General features: G+C 46.8%; 1 pseudogene; it reads left to right on the top strand.

The window, feature by feature from the left end:
• LOC121546464 overlaps positions 1 to 17,141 on the top strand; it is an 85,747-nt pseudogene that overhangs the window by 4,987 nt on the left and 63,619 nt on the right.

Raw genomic sequence — 17,141 nt, 5'->3', positions numbered from 1 at the left:
TGTTTTAGATTCCGTCTCTCACAGTTGAAGTGTACTTATGACAAAAATTACAGACCTCTACATGCTTTGTAAGTAGGAAAACCTGCAGTGTATCAAATACTTGTTCTCCCCACTGTATATATATATATATATGTGTATATACAGTTGAAGTCGGAAGTTTACATACACCTTAGCCAAATACATTTAAACTCAGTTTTTCACAATTCCTGACATTTAATCCTAGTAAAAATGCCCTGTTTTAGGTCTTTTAGGATCACCACTTTATTTTAAGAATGTGAAATGTCAGAATAATAGTAGAGAGTGATTTATTTCAGCTTTTATTTATTTCATCACATTCCCAGTGGGTCAGAAGTTTACATACACTCAATTAGTATTTGGTAGCATTGCCTTTAAATTGTTTAACTTGGGTCAAATGTTTCGGGTAGCCTTCCACAAGCTTCCCACAATAATTTGGGTGAATGTTGGCCCATTCCTCCTGACAGAGCTGGTGTAACTGAGTCAGGTTTATAGGCCTCCTTGCTCGCACATGCTTTTTCAGTTCTGCCCACAAATGTTCTATAGGATTGAGGTCAGGGCTTTGTGATGGCCACTCCAATACCTTGACTTTGTTGTCCTTAAGCCATTTTGCCACAACTTTGGAAGCATGCTTGGGGTCATCGTCCATTTGGAAGACCCATTTGCGACCAAGCTTTAGCTTCCTGACTGATGTCTTGAGATGTTGCTTCAATATATCCACATAATTTTCCTTCCTCATGATGCCATCTATTTTGTGAAGTGCACCAGTCCCTCCTGCAGCATAATGCTGTGGGGGTGCTTTGCTGCAACCCCCGTGCTTCACGGTTGGGATGGTGTTCTTCGGCTTGCAAGGGCCACCCTTTTTCCTCCAAACATAACGATGGTCATTATGGCCAAACAAGGTGTCGAAAGCATTTCACAGGGATGCTGGCCCATGTTGACTCCAATGCTTCCTACAGTTGTGTCAAGTTGGCTGGATGTCCTTTGTGTGGTGGACCATACCTGATACACACGGGAAACTGTTGAGCGTAAAAAACCCAGCAGCGTTGCAGTTCTTGACACACTCAAACCAGTGCGCCTGGCACCTACTACCATAACCCGTTCAAAGGCACTTAAATATTTTATCTTGCCCATTCACCCTCCGAATGGCACAAATACACAATCCATGTCTCAATTGTCTCAAGGCTTAAAAATCCTTCTTTAACCTGTCTCCTCCCCGTCATCTATGGTGATTTTATAGTGGATTTAACAAATTACATCAATAAGGGATCATATCTTTCACCTGGATTCATCTAGTTTTCCTAATGTTTTGTACACTTGGTGTGTAGGCCTACATTTTCATCATATTTACTGCATTGTCGTTTCAAGAAAGGTACACAGTAATAGGAATTGGTATGCAACTTTTGCCATAGGTATGTTTCTCTATCGGACAATGAGGCAACAGGCTTCAAAGCCCGGGAGTTGAAGTCTGTTCACGTGGATGCCATTGGAACTTACCTCCGGATAACCTTTCACAGAAACCATGTCAACTGCTAGAACCTTTACAAGCAGGTACTCCACTATGTCACACTCACAGTCAATCATTACCTACCGCTACTACACAAAGTAATTCCCCATAACCTGTTGATTGAACTTACATACTACCACATTCATATAATTTCATTTTTTATTAGATTTTTTTCATAGACTTTTGTTTATCATTTCGGGTTGTGTTTGTTGTCATAAATATTTTGGGAGATTCTGTGGATGGCAATGCTATTGACACAATTGTAAGTGGCCGCTCTTTAACGTGTGTACGTGTTCTTTCGTCTTTTTATGTTACTGTATATTTGAGGTGCAGTACTACTGTGAAACACCAGATGAAGCTGCTGTGTTTGTGAGGCTGCCAATGTGAAGTCATTGGGTGTGTCCGAAACCCATGCTAGTATACTTAACCGCGGCAGTTAGCCAAGCAGTTAAGAGCGATGGGCCAGTAACCGAAAGGTCGCTGGTTCCAATCCCTGAGCCGGCAATGTGGAAAAATCTGCCGTTCTGCCCTTGAGTAAGGCAGTTAACACCCAACAACTGCTAGGGCACTGATGACGTCGATTAAGGCAACCCCGCACCACTCTGATTTAGAGGGGTTGGGTTAAATGCGGAAGACACATTTCGGTTGAATGCATTCAGTTTTTTAACTTCCCCTTTCCTTAAATAGTATGTGGAGAAAATTTTTTTTATAGTATGTGACATTTTGAAAATAGTACTCTGAATGCGTCATCTAATACGCGATTGCACTGACTCCCACTATTTGTTTATTTTGGTACAGCGTGTCAATTTATCAGATTATCAGCTGTTGTCAAATACATGAGTCAGAAAATACGAGTGAATTCTACTATCTTATTAAACGGCGAAATTAGTATGCAGTTTAAGTATGTAATGTAGTACTCTAGTATGGGTTTTCGGACAAGGCAATTTAGCTGAGACGTTTTTATTAGCATGACTGATTTTTTTGATTTTTTTATTTCACCTTTATTTAACCAGGTAAGCCAGTTGAGAACAGGTTCTCATTTACAACTGCGACCTGGCCAAGATAAAGCAAAGTAGTGCAATAAAAACAACACAGAGTTACATATGGGGTAAAAAAAAACATGAAGTCAGAAATACAACAGAAAATATATATACAGTGTGTGCAAATGTAGCAAGTTATGGAGGTAAGGCAATAAATAGGCTATAGTGCAGAATAATTACAATAGTATTAACACTGGAATGCTAGATGTGCAAGAGATTATGTGCAAATAGAGATACTGGGGTGCAAAAGAGCAAAATAAATAACAATATAGGGATGAGGTAGTTGGGTGGGCTAATTTCAGATGGGCTGTGTACAGGTGCAGTGATCGGTAAGGTGCTCTGACAACTGATGCTTAAAGTTATTGAGGGAGATAAGAGTCATTTCATGACTTGTCCATAAGCATTTACCCAGGACAGTGAGTATAGCACATGAAGTGCTAGTCTATGGTACAGTAAAATCTAAAACATTTAGTGTTTCATATGACTATAACCATATACACATTATAGGCCTACATTGATCTGCAGATAATCATAGTTGATATTTCTGAATATTATTGATGTTATAATGTGTCCATAATGTGTTTATGTATTGAAAAAACGAAAGAAAAACACTTTTTTCCCACTGTTTATGTAACTGTGTGTCAGTGTATGTTTACAGTATGCACACAGACACAGTTTCTCTGTTGTTATTGTTGCCTGGTTCCATGGTGGTCACTGTGTGTGCCTGTAATGCCGTTTGTGTGTATGCGTGCATGTTTGCCCTGACGGACGTGGGGCAGGAATGTGGTAATCAGACTCAGAGGGCAGAGTAATCACAGAGGAGGCCATAGCTAGTGTAATCAGATAGACCTGCGGACGGACAGCCTCTGGAGGAGAGTGGCCTAGCTCCGGGTTGAAGTTTTCCCTAGCTGCAGATCCAAGATCAGCTTCCCCTCCCCCAAGCCTAACCTTAACCATTAATTAGGAAAATGCGAAACTGACCAAAGATCAGCGTCTAAGGGAACTTCACCCTACAACGAGTGGTCCAGCCTTACCTCTCCAACACACAGGAAGGCAGATTCCACAGGACAAGCTCCACATTGTTGCTCTCTAATCCCACGCTTAATCACCTCCACCATGGCCACAGCGTTAGCTGGCCTGGTTATCTCTCAGGGGTTTAGTGTTCTCACTGCTCCATGTATGTTGTGATTGTACGGATGAAACCTATAGAGTGACATATTGAAGTGCTGCATGCAGTACTAGGTCTTGTCATAACATTGATGTGTAGATGTACAGTGAGGGGAAAAAAGAATTTGATCCCCTGCTGATTTTGTACGTTTGCCCACTGACAAAGAAATGATCCGTTTATAATTTTAATGGTAGGTTTATTTGAACAGTGAGAGACAGAATAACAACAAAAAAATCCAGAAAAATGCATGTCAAAAATGTTATAAATTGATTTGCATTTTAATGAGGGAAATAAATATTTGACCCCCTCTGTCACGGTGCTGTGTATGGGTGTGGTGTAGAATCAGGCGCAGGCAGCAGAGGGTAAGTCCAACAAGACTTTACTGAGCACGAAAATTAATCCAAAACAGCCCGGAGGCAAAAAGACGCACACAGGCGTAACTACAAGCGCACACACAGGTGCGTAAATCTCTCCTCACACAACAAGGAGGAAGCTCAGGAAAAATAGCGTACCGACACGGGTAGCGCAACCACGACACGAACAATTACACACAACACAAACCTAACAACAAGGAAACTAAATAGGGTGCTAAATGAGACCTAACACAAAACAGGTGTGACTAACAGACAAAACCAAACAAACAAGAAACATCGAGCGGTGGCAGCTAGAACTCCGGAGACGACGACCGGCGAAACCTGCCCGAACAAGGAGGAGGAGCCGCCTCGGCCGAAACCGTGACAGTACCCCCCCTTGACGCGCGGCTCCAGCCGCGCGCCGCCTCCGGCCTCGGGGACGACCAGGGGGACGCGGAGCAGGGCGCGTAGGATGACCACGATGGAATTCGGTCATCAGGGACGGATCCAGAATGTCCCTCCTTGGCACCCAGCACCGCTCCTCCGGACCGTACCCCTCCCACTCCACGAGATATTGGAGACCCCCATCCGGCGTCTCGAATCCAGGATGGTCCGAACCGTGTACGCCGGAGCCCCTCGATGTCCAACGGGGCGGAGGAGTCTCCTCAATCTCAAAGTCCTGGAGTGGACCAGCTACCACCGGCCTGAGGAGAGACACATGGAACGAGGGGTTAATATTCTTGTAATCAATAGGTAGTTCTAACCTGTAACTCACCTCGTTCAATCTCCTCAGGACTTTAAAAGGCCCCACAAACCGCCGACCCAGCTTCCGGCAGGGCAGGCGGAGGGGCAGGTTTCTGGTTGAGAGCCAGACTCGATCTCCAGGTGCGTACACTGGCCCCTCACTGCGGTGTAGGTCGGCGCTCGTCTTCTGTCGACGTATGGCACGCTGCAGATGGACGTGTGCAGCGTCCCACGTCTCCTCCGAGCGCCGCACCCACTCATCCACAGCGGGGGCCTCGATCTGGCTCTCATGCCATGGTGCCAGAACCGGCTGGTACCCTAATACACACTGAAAAGGGGTTAGTTGGGTGGAGGAGTGGCGGAGAGAGTTCTGTGCCATCTCGGCCCAGGGCACATATCTCGCCCACTCCTCCGGCCGGCCCTGACAATATGACCTCAGAAACCTACCCACATCCTGGTTGACTCGTTCAACCTGCCCATTACTCTCCGGGTGGTAACCCGAGGTAAGGCTCACCGAGACCCCCAAACGTTCCATAAATGCTCTCCAGACTCTGGAGGTAAACTGGGGGCCTCGATCGGACACTATATCCTCGGGCACCCCGTAATGCCGGAAGACGTGAGTAAATAGAGCCTCAGCGGTCTGTAGGGCCGTAGGAAGACCCGGCATGGGAAGGAGACGACAGGCCTTCGAGAACCGATCCACAACGACCAGGATGGTGGTATTCCCCTGTGAGGAGGGAAGATCGGTAACAAAATCCACCGAGAGGTGAGACCAGGGTCGTTGTGGAACGGGCAGGGGCTGTAATTTACCCCTGGGCAAGTGTCTGGGCGCCTTACACTGGGCACACACTGAGCAGGAGGAGACATAAACCCTCACATCCCTGGCTAACGTTGGCCACCAGTACTTCGTACTAAGGCAGTGCACCGTCCGGCCAATACCCGGATGTCCAGAGGAGGGGGGGACGTGTGAGCCCAATAAATCAGCCGATCCCGGACCTCGAGCGGGGACGTACACCCGACCCACCGGACACTGTGGAGGACTAGGCTCGGTGCGTAACGCCCGCTCGATCTCCGCATCGACCTCCCACACCACCGGTGCCACCAGACAAGACTCCGGTAGTATGGGAATGGACTCCACGCACCTCTCCTCCGTGTCATACCGACGGGACAGAGCATCTGCCTTCCCGTTCTGGGACCCAGGGATGTAAGTGATCTTGAACACAAACCGGGCGAGAAACATAGTCCATCGAGCCTGGCGAGGATTCAGTCTCCTAGCTGCCCGAATGTACTCCAGGTTACGATGGTCGGTCAGAATGAGGAAAGGGTGCTGAGCCCCTCAAGCCAATGCCTCCACACCTTTAGGGCCTGTACTACGGCTAACAGCTCCCTGTCCCCTACGTCATAATTCCGCTCCGCCGGACTGAGCTTCTTAGAATAAAAAGCACAGGGGCGGAGCTTAGGTGGTGTACCGGATCGTTGAGAAAGAACTGCCCCGATACCGGCCTCAGACGCGTCCACCTCAACTTGGAAGGGTAAAGTGGGATCCGGGTGCGCCAACACCGGGGCCGAGGTAAACAGGTCCTTCAGTCTCCCAAAGGCCCTGTCCGCCTCAGCTGACCACTGCAAGCGCACCGGACCCCCTTCAGAAGAGACGTTATGGGAGCTGCCACCTGTCCAAAACCCCCGGATAAACCTCCGGTAGTAATTCGCAAAACCCAAGAACCGCTGCACCTCTTTAACCGTAGTTGGGGTTTGCCAATTACGCACGGCGGACACTCGGTCCACCTCCATTCTCACCCCTGACGCAGACAACTGGTAACCCAAAAAGGAAACTGACTCCTGGAAGAACAGACATTTCTCAGCTTTGACATACAGGTCATGCTCCAACAGTCTCCTCAATACCCTGCGCACCAGGGCTACATGCTCGGCCCGAGTAGCACTGTACACAAGAATATCATCTATGTACACCACTACTCCCTGCGCCTGCATGTCCCGGAAAAGTTCGTCTACAAACGATTGGAAGACTGATGGAGCATTCATTAACCCATATGGCATGACGAGATACTCGTAATGGCCGGATGTAGTACTAAATGCTGTCTTCCACTCATCGCCCTCCCTAATGCGCACCAAGTTATATGCGCTCCTGAGATCCAATTTTGTGAAGAACCTTGCCCCGTGTAAGGACTCCGTCATGGTCCCAATCAGAGGAAGTGGATAGCTGTACTTCACCGTCACCTGATTGAGACCGCGGTAATCAATACACGGACGCAAACCTCCATCCTTTTTCTTCACAAAAAAATAAGCTTGAGGACGCGGGAGAAGTGGAGGCCCGTATGTATCCCTGTCTCAGAGACTCGGCAATGTAAGTCTCCATTGCCCTTTTCTCCTCCTGTGACAAAGGATACACATGGCTCCGCGGAAGCGCTGCTCCTGTCTGGAGGTCTATCGCACAATCCCCTTGTCTATGAGGTGGCAACTGTGCCGCTCTGGTCTTACTGAACACGAGCGCCAAATCCTCATACTCAGGAGGAATGTGCAGTGCTGGCATCTGGTTCGGACTCTCCACCGAGGTCGCCCCTACGGAAACACCCAGACATAACCCCTCACACTGAGCAGACCACCCTTTAAGAGCTTTCTCTCGCCACGAAATAGTAGGATCATGGGTCATCAACCAGGGAAGCCCCAGTACCACCGGATACGCAGGAGAGTCGATAAGATAGAGTTGAATCGTCTCCTCATGACCCCCCTGCGTCATCATCCTAAGTGGCGCTGTGACCTCCCCAATCAACCCAGATCCTAACGGACGACTATCTAGGGCATGTACAGGAAAGGGTTTTTCGACTGGAAGGAGGGGAATCCCTAACTTAACACAGAATCTCCGGTCTACAAAATTCCCAGCTGCGCCTGAATCGACTAGCGCCTTATGCTGGGACCGAGGTGCAACCTGTGGGAAACAAACAGGTAAGGTAATGTGAACGACAGAAAGCTCTTGGTAAGTAGGGCGCCTACTCACCTGGGTGGACTCCCCACTGTATGACCTGCTCTCTCCCTCACCAGGGGACCCTCCCCAGCACCTAGCCGCGGTGTGCCCTCCGCGCCCACACTTGGTGCAGGAGACTGCCCCCCTCGGGCTCCTACCTCTTCTCCCTCTAGCGCCAGCACCTCCAAGCTCCATCGGACACTGCTCGGAGGCGCTGGAGGGTGGAATGGGAGGCCCCCACCTGGGACGTCCGCGGGTCGCCAGCAGGTTGTCCAGTCGAATGGCCATGTCCACCAGCTGGTCAAATGTTAGTGTAGTGTCCCTGCAGGCTAACTCCCTGCGGACGTCCTCCCGAAGGCTACATCTGAAGTGGTCTATGAGGGCCCTCTCATTCCACCCCGCATCAGCCGCTAGAGTCCGGAACTCCAGCGCAAACGCCTGAGCGCTCCTCATCCCCTGTCGGAGGTGGAATAGACGTTCCCCCGCCGCTCTCCCCTCTGGTGGATGGTCGAAGACCGCACGGAAGCGACGGGAGAACTCCGCATAGGTGACTGTGGCGGCGTCTATTCCCCTCCACTCGGCGTTGGCCCACTCCAACGCCTTGCCGGTGAAACAGGAGATGAGGGCGGAAACGCTCTCGTATCCCGAGGGCGCCGGGTGTATGGTGGCAATGTAGATCTCCACTTGTAGGAGGAACCCCTGACACCCGGCAGCGGTGCCGTCGTACGCCCTCGGGAGCGAGAGCCGAATCCCACTGGGTTCCGGTCGATGGACGGGCTGGTTGTCCGGTGGTGAAGGTGATGGTGCGATAGGTGGGGCTATGGGAACCCCGCTGGTCTCCCATCGACGAAGGGTGTCCATGACGCCCTCCAAGGCGTGCCCGATACGGTTGATCCGGTGCTCGTGTCCAAGGAGACGCTCCTCCATGGGGTTGACGGGTGCTCCTGCTGATTCAATTCTATGGTGTGTAATTCTGTCACGGTGCTGTGTATGGGTGTGGTGTAGAATCAGGCGCAGGCAGCAGAGGGTAAGTCCAACAAGACTTTACTGAGCACGAAAATTAATCCAAAACAGCCCGGAGGCAAAAAGACGCACACAGGCGTAACTACAAGCGCACACACAGGTGCGTAAATCTCTCCACACACAACAAGGAGGAAGCTCAGGAAAAATAGCGTACCGACACGGGTAGCGCAACCACGACAAGAACAATTACACACAACACAAACCTAACAACAAGGAAACTAAATAGGGTGCTAAATGAGACCTAACACAAAACAGGTGTGACTAACAGACAAAACCAAACAAACAAGAAACATCGAGCGGTGGCAGCTAGAACTCCGGAGACGACGACCGGCGAAACCTGCCCGAACAAGGAGGAGGAGCCGCCTCGGCCGAAACCGTGACACCCTCTCAATCAGAAAGATTTCTGGCTCCCAGGTGTCTTTTATACAGGTAACGAGCTGAGATTAGGAGCACACTCTTAAAGGGAGTGTGCTCTCCAAGGATGTCAGGGACAAGATTGTAGACTTACACAAGGCTGGAATGGGCTACAAGACCATCTCCAAGCAGCTTGGTGAGAAGGTGACAACAGTTGGTGTGATTATTCGCAAATGGAAAAAACACAAAAGAACTGTCAATCTCCCTCGGCCTGGGGCTCCATGCAAGATCTCACCTCGTGGAGTTGCAATGATCATGAGAACAGTGAGGAATCAGCCCAGAACTACACGGGAGGATCTTGTCAATGATCTCAAGGCAGCTGGGACCATAGTCACCAAGAAAACAATTGGTAACACACTACGCCATGAAGGACTGAAATTCTGCAGCGCCCGCAAGGTCCCCCTGCTCAAGAAAGCACATATACAGGCCCGTCTGAAGTTTGCCAATGAACATCTGAATGATTCAGAGGAGAACTGGGTGAAAGTGTTGTGGTCAGATGAGACCAAAATCGAGCTCTTTGGCATCATCTCAACTCGCCATGTTTAGAGGAGGAGGAATGCTGCATATGACCCCAAGAACACCATCCCCACCGTCAAACATGGAGGTGGAAACATTATGCTTTGGAGGTGTTTTTCTGCTAAGGGGACAGGACAACTTCACCGCATCAAAGAGACGATGGATGGGGCCATGTACCGTCAAATCTTGGGTGAGAATCTCCTTCCCTCAGCCAGGGCATTGAAAATGTGTCGTGGATGGGTATTCCAGCATGACAATGACCCAAAACACACGGCCAAGGCAACAAAGGAGTGGCTCAAGAAGAAGCACATTAAGGTCCTGGAGTGGCCTAGCCAGTCTCCAGACCTTAATCCCATAGAACATCTGTGGAGGGAGCTGAAGGTTTGAGTTGCCAAACGTCAGCCTCGAAACCTTAATGACTTGGAGAAGCTCTGATGACTTGCCTCATCTATTATATACAGAGTTGAGTAGTCCTCATATCAAATCCATGTTACTGTTACTTGTGTTAGTCTAATTTACAACTAGAATATGCCCCATTTGGGTTTCCATAATAATTAGTAATTATTGTTGGTTGTGATTGTTGTGTTTTACTGAGCAGATGACCTGTGCATTTTGGCTGTGTGTTTTGGGGCCTGTCATTGAAAGGTTAATTTTACCTCTGTTTGCCCTCAGCCTATCAGAGAGCAGCTGATTGAGCACTACCTTAACAGCAGTCAGCACGTGACCGCCTTGGATGCAACATACATGGGGTAGGGTTGAAGGCTCATTGGCCTGTGAAGTGCTTTGTGACAATGCTGTTTAAAAAACAAACATTTGCCTGGAAGTTGACATGATCGCCACTAGAGGTCTTCACAGGTCCACCCGAACCCGAATACCTGAGACCCAACCCGGGACACGAGCGGGCCCGGGTCCAAAATTCTAACTTTTCCCTCGGTTTGATTGTCATCGGGTCTATGTAACTACAGCTGATAGACCCGAATGGACCCGACCACGGCTCTGCATAGCCTGTAGTATATTTATTTTACACTAATAAGGTGAATTTATTGACTTATAGAAGGGCTAGCCAACATATAAAGACCGTTTTGTTAAGCAGAAGAGCAACTTGGCCAATAAACATTTAAAAAATGGTCAGTCGGTTCTAGGTCTGGTTGTAGCCAGGTCCATTCGGGTTTGGGTCTGATTGTTCTCGGGTCCGGATCCCCCTTTTTTTTTTTTTAAATGATTGGGTTCGGGTCTGATTTGTCCTCTGGTTGGACCCGAGAAGACCTCAAATCACAACTCAGTTTGCCATTTCGATTGTTACGTTTTTCTCTTTAGCTTGGGCTACAGTCTGTTAACAGTAGAATTGGCTAACGTAGAACCCCAGGAATCCAGGCTAAAGAAAAACACAACTGACACTTCAATTGGAATAGTTGTCAAATAGTCACTCAGACTCAAAATAGCAATATCCCATAGATGTAAAAACAAAAACAAAACATGTAAATGATTGTACTAACAATACTCTGTACATTACAAATGTACAGAATAGTTGTTTAACTAATCACACACTTTCAGATAATATTTTGAATACCTAATTGGGCTAATTGGGGTAATCAGTGTGAACTGAAGCTACAATATGTTCTATGCATTAAAATCGGCTCTATCCCATTGTCTCTTTCAGTAAGTGTGAGTCCATCTCTCCTCTGGATGACCTGGCTTTTGACATGTATCAGGACCCCGAAATAGCCCACATCGTCCGCCTGCTGGATGACAAGAAGCAGGAGCTGGTCCGTAAGGAGAGATACGAGTTCGCCAAAACGCTCAAGCAGGCTATCGCTGACCTGCAGAAGGTACTTCTAGGGTCTTTCTGTGTGGAAATTGAATAAAAATACCCAATACCCTGTTTCACCTTGGAACTTGTGTAGATCTGAAAATATTTATTGCATAGTTAGATACAAGTAATATGACGGATCAGTGGAGCTGGTGCCATATTGCTTATACAGTACCTACCTATCCATCTACATGAAGTACCTAGGAGTAGGGACTAGAGGTTGTTTTGGAATTGGACAATAGAATCACAAGCAAGAAGAAAGTTTAACAATAAAACAATACATACACTATATATACAAAAGTATGTGGACACCCCTTCAAATTAGTGGATTCGGCTATTTCAGCCACACCCGTTGCTGGCAGTTGAATGGCCTTAATGAAGAGCTCAGTGACTTTCAACATGGCACCGTCATAGGATGCCACCTTTCCAACAAGTCAGTTCGTCAAATTTCTGCCCTGCTAGAGCTGCCCCGGTAAACTGTAAGTGCTGTTATTGTGAATTGGAAACATCTAGGAGCAACAACGGCTCAGCCGCGAAGTGGTAGTCCACACAAGCTCACAGAACGTGAATCATGCTTCACCATCTGGCAGTCCAACGGACAAATCTGGGTTTGGTGGATGCAGGAGAACGCTACCTGCCCGACTGCATAGTGCCAACTGTAAAGTTTGGTGGAGGAGGAATAATGGTCTGGGGCTCTTTCTCATGGTTCGGGCTAGGCCCCTTAGTTCCATTGAAGGGAAATCTTAACATTACAGCATACAAAGACATTCTAGACAATTCTGTGCTTCCGACTTTGTGGCAACAGTTTGGGAAAGGCCCTTTCCTTTTTCAGCATAACAATGCCCCCGTGCACAAAGCGAGGTCCGTACAGAAATGGTTTGTCGAGATCGGTGTGGAAGAACTTGACTGGCCTGCACAGAGCCCTGATCTCAATCCCATCAAACACCTTTGGGATGAATTGGAACGCTGACTGTGAGCCAGGCCTAATCGCCCAACATCAGTGCCCGACCTCACTAATGCTCTTGTGGCTGAATGGAAGCAAGTCCCCGCATCAATGTTCCAACATCTAGTGGAAAGACTTCCCAGAAGAGTGGAGGCTGTTATAGCAGAAAAGGGGGACCAACACCATATTAATGCCCATGATTTTGGAATGACATGTTCGACGAGCGGTGTCCACATACTTTTGGTCGTGTAGTTTAGATATGCTATCATTGCATTACAAATTGACACATAAAGTATACTCTATCAAGTCTTTGAATTCATCTTTTGACATTTTCACTTCCTTATTGATTTGCAATTTTGCAGTCGGATTTTGTTGGTGTCTGTAAACGTAGTCATTAAACATTGTTCAGATTCCTGTCACCAACCACCTAGGTGTGTCCAAACAGTAAAGTTTGGACACACCTACTCATTCAAGGGTTTTTTATTTTTACTATTTTCTACATTGTAGAATAATAGTGAAGACATCAAAACTATTAAATAACACATATGGAATCATGTAGTAACCAAAAAGGTGTTAAACAAATCCAAATATATTTTATATTTGAGGTTCTTCAAATAGCCACCCTTTGCCTTTATGATAGCTTAACATACTCTTGGCATTCTCTCAACCAGCTTCAGCTGGAATGCTTTTCCAACAGTCTTGAAGGAGTTCGCATATATGCTTTTCCTTCACTCTGCCGTCCAACTCATCCCAAACCATCTCAATTGGGTTGAGGTCAGGGGATTGTGGAGGCCAGGTCATCTGATGCAGCACTCCATCACTCTCCTTCTTGGTAAAATAGCTCTTACACAGCCTGGAGGGGTGTTGGGTCATTGTCCTGTTGAAAAACAAATGATAGTCCCACTAAGCCCCAACCAGATGGGATGGCGTGTCGCTGCAGAATGCTGTGGTAGCCATGCTGGTTAAGTGTGCCTTGAATTCTAAATAAATCACACAGTGTCACCAGCAAAGCACCCCCACACCATAACACCACCTCATTCATGCTTTACGGTGGGAACTACACATGCAGAGATCATCCGTTCACCCACACCGCGTCTCACAAGGACACAACGGTTTGTGTCCTTGTGAGACCAGACCAAATGACACATTTCCACCGGTCTAATGTCCATTGCTCGTGTTTCTTGGCCCAAGCAGGTCTCTTCTTCTTATTGGTGTCCTTTAGTAGTGGTTTCTTTGCAGCAGTTCGACCATGATTCACACAGTCCCCTCTGAACAGTTGATGTTGAGATGTCTGTAACTTGAACTCTGTGAAGCATTTATTTGCACTGCAATTTCTGAGGCTGGTAACTCTAATGAACTTATCCTCTGCAGCAGAGGTAACTCTGGGTCTTCCATTCCTGTGGCGGTCTTCATGAGAGCTAGTTTCATCATAGCACTTGATGGTTTTTGAGACTGCACTTGAAGAAACTTTCAAAGTTCTTGAAATGTTCCATATTGACTGACCTTCATGTCTTAAAGTAATGTAGGTCTGTCGTTTCTCTCTGCTAATTTGAGCTGTTCTTGCCATAATATGGACTTGGTCTTTTACCAAATAGGGCTATCTTCTGTATACCCCCCTGCTTTGTCACAACACAACTGATTGGCTCAAACGCATTAAGAAGGCACACCTGTTAATTGAAATGCATTCCAGATGACTACATTTACATTTTAGTCATTTAGCAGACGCTCTTATCCAGAGCGACTTACAGTTAGTGAATACATATTTTTTTTTTTTATACTGGCCCCCCGTGGGAATCAAACCCACAACCCTGGCGTTGCAAACGCCATGCTCTATCAACTGAGCTACATCCCTGCCGGCCATTCCCTCCCCTACCCTGGGCCAATTGTGCGCCGCCCATGAGTCTCCCGGTCGCGGCCGGCTGCGACAGAGCCTGGATTCGAACCAGGATCTCTAGTGGCACAGTTAGCACTGCGATGCAGTGCCTTAGACCACTGCGCCACTCAGGAGACTACCTCATGAAGCTGGTTGAGAGAATGCCAAGAGTGTGCAAAGCTGTCATCAAGGCAAAGGGTGGCTATTTGAAGTAAATATATTTTGATTTGTTTAACACTTTTTCCATATGATTCCATATGTGTTATTTCATAGTTTTGATGTCTTCACTATTATTCTACAATGTAAAAATAAAGACAAACTCTTGAATGAGTAGGTGTGTCCAAACTTTTGACTGGTAGTGTATGTGTACACGGTCGTCATACCAACCATGAATACTTAATAAGCACAACAGCTGTGGTGAAGGCCAGTGAGTGTTTTCTCTTTGTTGCATCAAACCAGACGCCACCCTGTAACCAAAGAACGGTTTCTTCCCAACCCAAACTCCAACCCCCTTGTTACCAGGCCTCTTAGCATTGCATACACTGCTGTTGCCAAGGTGATCCAGACGAAAGTCTCCCTCCATAGCCCCTTGATGGCATAACTCACACCAATGCAGGATTGATAGAAAAGGACATTACTTCATATTGTCACATACTTGACATATGTCTACTACTAATTGTCTGTCACATTAGTAGCTAATGCAGTGTTACCCATAGACTTATAAAAATATCTGTGTTACCTGGCACCGATTAGCAAGCTCGCTCAGTTCTATGGAATTTCCCAGTAAAATGACGCATTGGACTTACTGGAACCTATGGAGTCTGTCCAAAATGGTACACTATTCCCTATGTAGTGCACTACTTCTGACCAGAACACCATGGGCCCTGGTCAGAAGTAGTGCACAATAAAGTAAATAGGGTGCCATTTGGGATACAAATGGTCAAATATCCAGCTCGTAAATATTAACGATTCCGTCCATGTGATATCGTGATGCTCTGTGGGCATGGCAATGACCTGTTGCATAGTAACCACAATTTAAGGAGGACTTGCTCTCCATTTTTTATTTCATATGCGGTCCTGTTGAACAATATATAAGATTTAGTTTGACCAAACGGTGTCTTCTACTGATGGTCGCTACTTTCTTCCAACATCTAGCCCTTTTGTCGTCCATTCATGGACATAAATAGTTAAACAAAAATACCCTTTCAAAACCACTCTCTTTCTCTTTATCCATTCTCGCTTCTCTTTCCTTCTCCATCTGTCCCCATGTGTGACTGAGCTAGGTAGGAGAACGCCTGGGCCGATACGACGTGGGGAAGTGCTGTGCCATAGAGAAGGAGGACTACGACACGGCCAAGAAGAAGAAGGAGCAGACGGAGGAGTACAAGATGACAGTGTACCATCAGGTGGAGGTCCACAACCTACTGGATATGGGCACGGTCAGTGGCTCTATGTGGCTTCTTGGGTCATTTCAATAGTTGTGACTGGGAACTTAAGTTAATGCCCTCGTTGAACAATATTAATTGGGTTTGTTGGTCTTTTATTCTACACATATCCCATCTCCCATCATTTTTCATTAGACACCATTTGGTCATCTTTAAATCCTGACACCCACCAACATGGCAAGGCCAAGCAGTTTGAGGAAATCCCCTCCCTCTTCCATTTTTATATTGACTTTAGATTACAAGGATAATGGAGTCGTCACTGTCACCATCTGAGGACTCTCCCGATGTGCCTTCCCCACGCCATCACCAAGCAGGACACAAGACAAGGGTCATTACGGAAACGAGGAGGGGGAGAAAACAGGAACCCGCGACCACTGAGACTGTGGACTGCCCCCCAAACCTGTCAGTCCCCTGCCGACGTCCCTCCCCCCAACGCCCTGCGCCCACCCAGCAGTGCCCAGGATAGACGTGAGTCCCAATAAGAGCCTTAGCCTGGAAATCCACACAATCACGCTACGTATCACTATTGTTTCACTTGTGAAATGAAGCTTGATTCAGTTTGGATTTCCAGGCTAGCAAAGACTAACCTGCCAAGTTAAAAAGCGCTGATATTCCAGTCAAAGTGAGTGATGCCCAGTTATAGTTTTAGTTTAAGTTTTCTTATGGTCTTTTCAGTCACAACTTTTCCCTCTGAAGAACAGTTATAGCCAGTTATACAAGAACCACACTGAGTAAGGATGGGCATTTGAAATGTTTTGACTGTTCGAATACTCACATAATTGTTTTTAGAGTACTCAAGTATCTGTAATGGTTATGATAAATTAGGCATTGTTGCGCACTGTATCAACTGGTAATCTTATATCGTGGAACACAATCAATTTTAGTTTTAAAAAATTGGGCCAAGAATATGTGCTCATTGATCTATATGCCAACAATGCCTCATTTATTGTAACCATTACAGATAACAAATTCTAATTGCTATATGCCATTTTATATATTCAGTCAATAAAAAAACAAGTGCCATTTAAGATCAATTTATTGAAACCGTAATATCAACTGGTTATATTATATCGTGGAACACAATCTTCAAAAAAGCAGTAACCTCAGCAGTGGTGCTTGCTTGTAGAAGCCTATGGCTGTGCAATGACATAGCCTTGTTTTGTTCATTTAGCAGACAAGACGCTCTTATTTCCTGAGCCCTTATCACAGTCAAGACACACCTACAGTACAGTACCTTCAGAAAGTATTCAAACCCCTCGATCTTTTTTACAAATTAATAACAAATTAAAAGCTGAAATGTCTTGAGTCAA

This window comes from Coregonus clupeaformis, chromosome 30, assembly GCF_020615455.1.
Source record: "Coregonus clupeaformis isolate EN_2021a chromosome 30, ASM2061545v1, whole genome shotgun sequence".
NCBI classification, from domain to species: Eukaryota; Metazoa; Chordata; class Actinopteri; order Salmoniformes; family Salmonidae; genus Coregonus; species Coregonus clupeaformis.
Note: the sequence above shows the minus strand (reverse complement) of the source record. Positions and strands in the feature narration are given on the sequence as shown.